The following is an 11,316-nucleotide window of genomic DNA, read 5'->3' on the forward strand; positions in this document are numbered from 1 at the left end:
TACAAGCCCACCCTTTAAACCCCTCCCTTCCCCTCGCCTCCTCCATCCTTCTCTCCTCCCCTCTTCCCTTCACACTATCCTCCTCCTCCTCCTCCTCTCCTCCTCTTCTTCCTCTTGCTCATAGTGATGAACCCCCCACCTCTTTTAGATCAGCACTCCTCTCTTCTACATCTTCTCACCCCCCACCCAGTCCACCTCCCCCTCTTTCTCCTCTTCTCTAGCAAAAGCAGCGGCCCCACCCTGAAAATGCTCTTGCTTAATAACTGACTGGATACCTCCCATTTTTTTTCCCACTGATAATTCAGTTTTTGCTGCTTTTTATTTTTGTTTCTCTCAACACAACCCCTCTTTGTTCAATCTCCTCCCCGTCCTCTCAAAAGGAGGTGTCTTTTCTCTTAATATAAAAAAAGGAGGCACTCAGAATGAAGTTGCCTCCTCTAAATGCTCAGTCCCCTCTCTCAGAATGTGTGTTCTACACTCTCCGGATCTCTGATTAGTGCTGTGAGCCTGTGAGCTGTGTGTCCAAATTGCCACGGCGATGCCAGAAGCATGTTTGCTGGCACAGCCGGGAGCAGCTCCTGCCAGAAGAGACGTGTGAAAGAGAGCAGTGATGATCAGCACACATGCATTTGTGCGTGCACGCACACACACACAGAGTTTGCTCTTAGGACACGTCACCCACACCACCACAAACCCCCACACCCCCCCATACCCAGCGCTCTCTGTTCTCATGGAAACACCAGCAGATAGACGAGAAGAGCAGAGGAGGAGGAGTGTATGTGTGTGTGTGTGTGTGAGAGAGTCAGAGAAAAAGAGAGATGGAGAGAAAGGGATGGAGGTAGGAGGACGCAAGAGGGCCGGGTGTGGCAGACAGGCAGGCGAAGCAAACTGCCTCTGGTTCCCTCACTCCCTCCCCCTTTTCCTCCCTCTGTGCCCACATTTGCACACAGTCTGGTTTAATGAGCGGGCACAGCGCATGCATTATCCCCTCAACTACATTTATAACCATTACAGTACAGTGAGGCTCGCAGGCGCATGCTCATGCAAACACCCACACTCTGTGTTTGTCTTTTATAACACACACTCATAAACAAATACACACACACACATACACACTGTGGTGTCAGAAGAGTCCCCACCCCCGCTCTGACACCGGTGTGCACCAGCAGATGCTACAGACACAATGAGGATGAAAGGAGGGATGTGGAAAAGAGGGATAGACAGAGAGGAAGAAAGAGGGATGGACTGAGGTGAGAGGAGGAGGAGGAGGAAAAGTCCTACGGGGTTGTGCTCTGCTATTCTCCCCTCTTACAGGATTATTCCACAGCCTTCACTGAGGGGAAATCATTAACCTGCACCCCTGAGCCACAGCCCTTCCCGGTGGTCTTTCTGCCACCACACAGACACATATAGCACCATTACCAGGCGGTACTACATCATCACTATGTGTCATCAGGTTCTGTAGCGCAGCGTATGACACAGATGCAGGGATGAAGCAGGGTTCTGCTGAGTGTGCATCCTCTTCCTCAGCACTGGCCTGCTTTACTTTTACACACCTTTGCACATTCATACAGCTGCCAGCTATCACTCCCCTGGCGGGTCACATTGCCAGAATAACTAGTGGATGAGTGCTCAAGGGAATTTGATGTTTTTATTCTTTGGATTTATTAAGTTGTCACTGATTCTACATTTTAAATGTGCCACATGAGAAAACTTTAAAAGTTCAGTCAAGAAAAGAAACAAAGAAATAAATAATTAGTCAGTCTTTAAATCCATGTCTCCCACTTAGAATTTAGGGAGAAGCTGGAGCCTAAATCAGTTGGTTAGACTTATTTTAAGACAACCCCAAATTCCATTAAAAGTTACCTCTGACCACTTTCCCAAAAGGAAAAGTCCTTATTTTAACAGACCTGATGTTAATTCACCGTGATAAAGCACCGGAAACAGAGGTGAAGAAAAAACTTCCATTCAGTTGGCCGACTCACTGGTGCACAGCCATCTGCCAGTAGTGTGTGTGTGTGTGTGTGTGTGTGTGTGTGTGTGTGTGTGTGTGTGTGTGTGTGTGTGTGTGTGTGTGTGTGTGTGTGTGTGTGTGTGTGTGTGTGTGTAAGGGGGGTGGAATGAATAGATGAATAGGGACAAACAGACAAAAATCAAACAACCATCTGTAACATATTGACTAAGCTGTGTTATAAACTTGGTTTTGATTGGTCAATAAATCTGGTCTGTTATTTCACGACAGCACATCATTGCTGCTGTAAGAGCTTTGAATATGGACACTAAAGTTTTTGTTATCAGCTAAGTCAGCTAAAAATGTTCCTGTTATCTATAGACGCTACTTTATTTTACAGCGTGCCAAAGGAAGATGCAGAGAGGCCGGAATAGGTTGACTACACCAAAAACTGGACACGGCTGATACATGGTAACACTTACTGCACCATAGTTAAGGTATGGTGGTGGTTAAAGACTGATGACTGGACATGTACATGTTACAGACTCCCACCATGCTGTCATGTGGTCATGTTCTCCTTGTTTTACTCCACCATCAGAGGAAAAATTCAGATTATTGTAAGTCATAAGAGGTGTGTTAAGCTTTGTGCCTGAGTCCTGTTGACCCTGTTTAAATTCCAGTTTGGTAGGTCAACCTGCTAAGTTTACATTAACCCTCATTAAAGGCTAGTTTTAATGGCTAAAATGCTAATGCAATGTTAATAAACAATGGTGTGATAGCTTTACAAGAAAGTGCAAAAGTTAACGATTTATATATAAAAAAGTCAAATTAACTTCTATACAACAGCAAACTCACACTGATAAAGATATTACCTGAAGGATGTCTGTGAGTGTCTGCTGCATGACAAAATGCTCCTTCACTTAACTCTTGAGCAACTATTGAGTCCATCAGTAGGCCTGTCCCAGATGATCTCAGTGTCCTAAATGGATCATGTTCAAAAGCATGTCTCTGGTTACTTAAACAAACTACCTTTGTGTATGGTCGGTGGGGGAGTTCCAGGTGGGAGATTTTTTTTTTTTTTTCTTGTTTTTTTTTAAGGGCACTTCTCATCATATTCAGAGATGCCTGTACTGTTGCTGCTGACTTCAACTTTAGTGGTACAATTTAACTAATAATTATAATAGTTGAGGATAAACAGGTCTGATATAAGCATCAAAAACTACAATGACAATAACAGAAGACTAATAATCACTGTAGCAGATGGAGTGTAGCTATAAACAAGTAGGCTCTCAAAACTATCACTGAGAGTTTAAACATTATGCTAATCATATGGTCTTCATTGGTCATCATAATAGAGCTGATGAGTCAGGGTATTGATTAACTGAGGAAAAGGAGCCACAAATTACTCCTTCCCACCACTTCCATCTAATCATCTTAGTCATACTGAGTGGAACATCAGGCCCCAGTATCAGTAACACAAGCAATCTTTTGGCTAAAATACTGGAAACTGTGACAGACATTTTAATTCTTGCACGCATGATGATCGTAATGACATCAAAGAAATATTATATAAATATTTAGTCTTAGCACCAGAGTAAATGTAGTGAAACACCATAACACCATTATCGTCTGAAGTCTTAACAAAAGAATTTTACTCTGGGGAGCATAGGGAAGTTATAATAATAATAATAATAATAATAATAATAATAATAATAATAATAATAATAATAATAATAATAATGATAATTTACAACACGTTTCATTTCAAGTAATCTCAAAGGGCACTTAGTAGAAAAAGAAATAACATGAATTTGACAATTTAAAAAAGAGCACTTGTAGTAAATTGAAAGCTATTTTAAAAATGTAGGTCTAATATTAAAGGAGAAATGTGTGGTTTTTTGACTGTACTTTGTCTAAATAAATAGATAAATAAATTAATTAATTAAAACACTTTTTATCTAATCTTATCAAAAATGCCAGATATCTTGTCAGTTTGGTCTGTACTGTAATTGTTTGATACCTGTGTCTTTTATGTAGTATATAGGATACCCATACACAGTGTGTGAGAAGAAACACACACCAGTACACATACATCTTTCTCTAAGTCCCTGGACATCATTTTCCTGGAGGTTTCTCTGGGTGGTTGTTGTAGATGGCTTGCTGCTGTGGACCTGCCAGACTCCTGCTGCTCCAACTGTTGGCATCAGTCACCCTATGGCATAGTCTCACCGCTATCATCACTGTTACATTGCAAAGGTTCTCAAACAGTCTGACACTAACTGCCGTAACTGATATTAACCCTCCTCCTATTCTCAGCATTGCATTGTTGTACATGCTTAAAGGCCTGTAAGGTGTTCTTGCCTTAATAATTTGAAGTTCCAGTAACAAAAGGCCCAGAAACTGTAGCCATTATTATTGTTTTTTTTTTTTTGTTTTTTTTTCATGAATCTGATTGTGCTGTTTTGTTGTTGTGATGTTACCTGTCTCAGTCCATCTCAATGTATGCAACTCCTTGTATCCCCTTATTTGGTCGAGGCTGATGACTAGAATGAACCTAGCTCTGGTTCAGGTTATTGTTCAAGACTGTAAAAGTTAAGTTTTATCCTATCATATGCTGTTACTAATGGGACCAAGAATAGTTGAGACAAAGGCTGATTCGTTTAAAATTTTTTCTAAATTAGTACGATACAAACACAAATACAAACTTTAAAATACTAAAATTAACACATACAAACAAACAGGTGCACATATTCATTTATGTATTCAAATGTAAACCTTCAAAGGTACAAACAAAAATCCATTTCAAGGCACTCATGAACATGAACAAACATACATGCAGAGCCATATATATATGTATATATATATATATATATATATATATATATATATATATATATATATATATATATATATATATATATATATATATATGAATACAAAATATTTGGTTTATATACATACATACATTTTATTATTGTATTTTAATACATACATACATACATATATGCACATGTACATACATACATACATAAATACATACATACATACATACATACATACATACATGCAAACATACATACATACATACATACATACATACATACACACATACATACATACAGACATACATACACACATACAAACATACATACATACACACAGACATACATACATAGATACATACGTACATACAAACATACATACATACAAACATACATACATACATACATACATACATACATACAAACATACATACATACATACATACATACATAGATACATACGTACATACAAACATACATACATACAAACATACATACATACATACATACATACATACAAACATACATACATACATACATACATACATACAAACATACATACATACATACACACACACATACAAACATACATACATACAAACATACATACATACATACACACACACATACAAACATACATACATACAAACATACATACAATCATACACACACACATACAAACATACATATGTACGTACGTACATACATACATGCATGCATACTAAAAACATACATACATACATACATACATACATACATACACATACATACATACATATATACAAACATACATACAAACATACATACATTCAAAGCCTCATAGGAATGTAAATAACACATTTATGAATCTGAACAGTATTGTTTAAAGCAGTAAGAGGTTAAATCTGAAGTTATTTGAAAACTTAAGGTCCCAAGTTTTCCAGATACAAAGTTTTGTACACATATCTTTTAAGTGCACATAGACAATAGCCTTAAGTGTTTGTTTATTATTACTCTGCACCCATGCTCACCATATAAAATTAAGATGTTTTTCATTGATTTTGAGCTTAGAGAATTGACCCAAAGGAAGACATTTTATTTCAAGAAAATTCCCTCAGTGTCCTCACTTCCATTGCACAAAAAGCTTAGAGCATCATACCAACTCACTTAAATCAAATTCCCTCTCTTGGACCCCTGGGGTAAGTCTTTAAAGAGAGAAATGAAACACAACAGCACACTCTTACAACAAATGATTGGGGTTGTCTTAATGAAAAATAAAAGTCCAAACACTGAAATCCTCCAGTGCCAAATCATGCTGAGGCTGAGGGTGAGGCTGAGGAAAGGGTAGCTAAAGAAACAGAGAGGAAGAGAAAGAGAGTCTTTGGAAACAATCCATCTTGTAGCAGCCGGTTGGTCAGCAGTTGACTGTTAAGTGACCCAGCCTAACTCTGCTGCTGCGTCTTAGTATGCTAATGTAGTCCAGCTATTTGATTGTTCTTTTAAGCAGCTGAATCTGCTGCTGCTGTAACCACAAAATCAATACTGTCACACCGTCCTGACAGTATTGAGAAGCTGCCATCCATGGTGGACATTTAACACTGTCGAAGCTTGTAGCTGTTTGCTGTGGTTACCAAGTCATTTTTGGTGGTTTCTCATTAAAAATCACCTCAAATTGGACGCTCAGTTCATAATATTCTATCAGTTGTACTGAGTTAACAACATGCTATGAAAGAGCAAGGTCATTTCTTTCTCAGTTTGTTTGAGAGTGCCTCCTTTTTTAACAATATAATTGGTCCCAGTTTTGGTATAGAGAAGTGTACCATGTGTCCTCAAGTAATTTGGTTTACACACACATTGTTTTTTTAAGAGGTAGTGAAGCAATATGTGACTCCTTACACTAGAGTCACAGTGGTCATTTTGTTTTTTGTTTGTCTTAAACTGCCTTATGAGCTATATGTGTGTGTATATATATATATATATATATAGCATGAGTCTGTGTCTGCACCGGGTGGTTCCCTGTGTTGAGTCAAACTACGCCACAGGCTCCACTTCTGGTGGTCCTTCCCTCAATTCAAAACCCAAAGGCTTTGGTTTACCATATATAAAACACTGACTGCTTGAAACCTCATATAATTTAGATTCTGTCAAGTTCAGGTAATAAACCTCTTTAAAATGTTGCTTCTCAACACCAACTTCAACCTTTCGAGTTTCAAAGTACAGAACAGAAAGACTGGTTAGCTAAGGAGGCCCTGCGAAGTAATCTATGAGAAGAAAAAAAGGAAAAGTAAACTATTGCTTCAAGAGGCTGTATTGCTGTCAGACCAGAGCGAATGGGTTACATGATGGCATTATACATCAACAATACAATCTGTCTTTTCGTTACGACTGATATGAAATGGCTCATTTGCACTGTGCAAGACCCATGTGGCTGTGCAAGACAATGCAATTTGTCTGCAGTCTTTCAGGGGAGGAACAATAAATACAAATAGACCAAATACACTTGTATGTAATAACCAACTGATGCCCCCTTATTAAGTTTAGTAGAAAACTGCATTGCTCAGAAGAGTCTTACCCTTTTTACCTAACTCAGTACGATTTGTGCTATTTTTGTTTGCTGTTCTAACAATTAACATCACAACATATGCAGGCCTAAAGTGTGACATTTATAGAGTGATATTTGCATTAAAGGTCCCATATTATGCACTTTATAAAGTCTTTTAGTGAAATGTGTGGGTCTCTGGCTTTCCTCCCAGCCCACAAAATGTGATATCTAATGACAAAACCTGTACTTGGTAGTGCTTGTGAATGTAAAATCCTGACCTAAAACAAGTTGTTTGAATTTTGGGGATTTGCAGACGTCAGCGATTCCCTTTTTTGACCAATCAGGAGCAAGTCTGACCTGATTGGTCCACAGGAGCTGATACTCCCGAACCCCCTCCCCACCCATTCCTCTCCCCGCCGCTGGAGAGAAATCTTTCCAGCAGCAGGGAGGAGAATGCCAAAGTTGAAGAGCCATCACTGCCCTGTTTTTGTCTGTCAACAGCCACATAGTTCCATACACAAGCTTCCCATCTTGAAAGAAGACAAGACTAAGTGGCTAGAGTTCATTAATCAAGGAAATGTGCCAGCTACACTCAATAAAACTGTGCATGTGTGTGCTAGTCATTTCACGGCCGACTGCTTTTCCAACTTTGGACAGTACAACCAAGGGACTTGCAAATAGACTGGTCCTGAATCCAGGCGCCAAAAAACCCCAGACCCTGGAAATGGGAGTATTTTAAATGCTGTGTGCTGTAGAGCAGATGTAAGAGCTTTTCCTCAGTGTCCCCCCTGTCTCTGTGTTAGCTTCAGGACGCGCTCTAGCTACGGTTAGCCTGTTGTTTTACCTGCAGTGTTACAGTAAACTAGCTTCGCTGTTTTCTAAACATTGTGCACTTGGAGCTCGTGGCGCCGCTCTCAGTGACGTGGAAGAGCGGGGCGTTATCAGCAGTGGCTCATTTACATATGAAGGCCACGCCCACTAAATCAGAGCGTTCTGAACAGAGGGGCTATGAGAGCCTGGAAACAATGCTGCTGTGCTTGATTTATTGGCTTTTTGGACCAAAACATGTGACTACTATTTCATGAAGACATCAATGATCCATATTAAACTGTAGAAAAGGAGCATAATATGGGACCTTTAACATGTACCTGACACGTATACCTAGTTAAGTGGCTAGTGAGGGTAAATTGTTAAATCATGTCCATTTTATAATATATAAAAAGAACCAAACAATGGAGTCTGTTTGCTAAGAGTAGAATAAATGCACTTTTAACCTCAGAAACCACTGCATACCCCTGGTTTCTGGATCAATACTTTTTTCTGATACATTTTGTTGATAAAATGCTCTGGGAAAGCCTGACAGGCAGTGTGAGGTGGTATTTGACTCGCTGTCCTGTCAACATTGCTCACAATAGACTTCGATCAAATATAACCCCAAGGCTGATCATTAATTACTCCTGCAGTTATTGAATCATAGGGAAGTAGATTGATTTTGTGAGTGCATTATCTATTAAAGAGTATTTGCCCATGCCTCATGCCATTTTAAAGACAGAGTTGCTTGATCCAATTTGATATGAAACTGCATTATTTATTTGCAATTCACCAAGTGCAATTTGCACCATTCATTAAGTTTACACATGAACCTGCAAAGTTTTCAGTTCATTACCAACAACTTTCAAACCACTTCTGCCGCTCGCTGGCTCTCTGTCCACTCTCCCCTCAGTATGAACGGAGAAAGCAAAGGGCTCTGACCTGGAGGAAAATGAAAGGGCTTCAACAAACTAAAAGTGGTCCAGGTGTCCACTCACAGCTGCAGGAGCACAGCATGACACAGATGTTTCAACCTGAAGGCCCACTTTACTGTGTCAGGAGAGAGTGGGACTACTTTCCTTGATAGGATAGAAGGTTTGTTTTGTTTTGTTTTTTTTTTTATCCCCAAACTTACTTTCAATATTTTGAGAGGTTAGGACACCTAGCAGATTGCTCTTAAACACATGCTGACATTTAGAGGGATGGGGACACTGTTGCCTGTGTCTTTGTAAAATACAGACACCCAGAAAATCAACATAAGTCATTTTCAGTATTGTACTTTTTCTGTGATGACATCTTCTTCCATTTCAGCCTCTTCATCTCTCCCTCTATCACACTTTCTCAGCTTTTTCTTAAATCATGTCAGACCAGATTGCTGTCCAACAACATCTCTGGTCCTTCTTGAGGTTTCCTTGTTAGTGCTGCCAAATATATGTGAATTAAGTGTACTGGAAAATAGACTCTATTTATCCTTTTCCTAGTCCCCGACCACTCAAAGTGCTTTTACTCTAAGTAAATGCCACATTCACCTTTTTATTCCAGATTCATACACTGAGAGGATGCTATGTTAAGTGCACATCACAAACATATACATTTCCCTGGCGATGTTACCAGGAGCACTTTAGGTTTAGTGTCTTACCCTTGAACATTACGGCATGTGGACCTACATGAGCTAGAAATGGACTATCTACCTCCTCGAGAGAGTCACTTGATTTCTGGTACTGCCTTCCCTTTAAAGTGTCAAAAGCTAAAATATTGGGAGGTTTTGGGCTTTGGAATGACCTGTCTAAATAAGTTCAATGAAGTGGTACATCCCAATCATAGATTAGAGTCCAAGTATTGGGCCAAAGATTATCTGGTTTTGGTTCCAGATTTCTTGAACGACCTTTAATCCCATTTAGTGCGTTGTATTATAGAAATTTTAAAGTTACTATCACTTGGATTAACATCTCCTACTGGATTTATTTCATCCATCTCAAAACAGGCACAGTATGTGCCTCAGTAAGTGCTAAAAATGCTCACGTAATTAATAAAATTCATGATTATTATAATATTATATCTACAGATGTATCCTGAAACTGCGCTGACAACTAACTAGTGGCCCAGGGTCATTCAAATCTTTAATACGCTTAATGTGCACAATTCATGAGTTTATCTGGTGTTGCACTTACAGACTGAACATTTTATCATGCCCAGGTGAAGCTGGATTGAAGTTAAGCCATCACTGGCATGCTAAGCTTCCACCAATTGGTGCCAGTTAAGTAGGAGAGTGTTATGTACCAACATTTTCTTTACACACTAGGACTTCCGGTTATTTTTGTCTTGGTTAATGTTAAGTTGTCATGGCAAAGTCAGCACACACAATGTCAACTTTGACACAAATGACACTGACAACATTCATTTTTTTATTACTTTATTTTTTCAATCGGAGTCAAAACTCATCATTTATCAAACTGAATTGACTCAAATAATGATAGTAATGAAAACAGCACAAACAACCAAAAAACACACACACACAAAACAAAACAAAACAAAACAAAACACTGAGGAGGAAATAAACATATACATACATATACACATATATATGCATTTGATAGATCGGCTTAATTACTGTATTCATCCGTTTTAGTCTTCGTCCTTTGGTAGTTCATTGTTTTCGTTAATTGGTTAATTCTTTATTAAAGAAAAAGAGAAACTACAAAAAGTCTATTTATTTTAATCTGAGATTTTGTTAGCAAGGACTATGACTAAAACTGTTCTTTTTGTTTGTTTGTTTTTTCCTTCTTCCTTTCTTTCCCTTTTATTTGATTTTTATGTTAAATTAGTTCGCAGCCAATTTCTTTTACATACCACGGTTTATGAAAAAAAATTTCCATGTTCCTTATTTTGTGTGTAATCTTTTCATTCATCTGTACTTCTTGTATTGTAGTTATCCATTTTTTGATATCTGGTGAATAATTTTTTTCCAGTTCTTAGTAATCATTTTTATTGCTGTTACTCTCAAAATTTGAAATAAATATTTTTTATCTGGACTTAATGTTACTGGTATCTTCCCTAGTAATACATTTATTGGTCTTAATTTCAATGTCATCACACACAATGTCAACTTTGACACAAATGACACTTAATGACAACATTCATAAGCATGTATGAGGCCTCCTTCTTCTTAATGACAGATGTCATGTCATGGTATTAACAGTGTTGTGTCAGTC

This window comes from Halichoeres trimaculatus, unplaced genomic scaffold (genome assembly GCF_033239565.1).
Source record: "Halichoeres trimaculatus isolate MK-OKI-2021-1 unplaced genomic scaffold, fHalTri1.1 fHalTri1_scaffold_9, whole genome shotgun sequence".
NCBI lineage: Eukaryota > Metazoa > Chordata > Actinopteri > Labriformes > Labridae > Halichoeres > Halichoeres trimaculatus.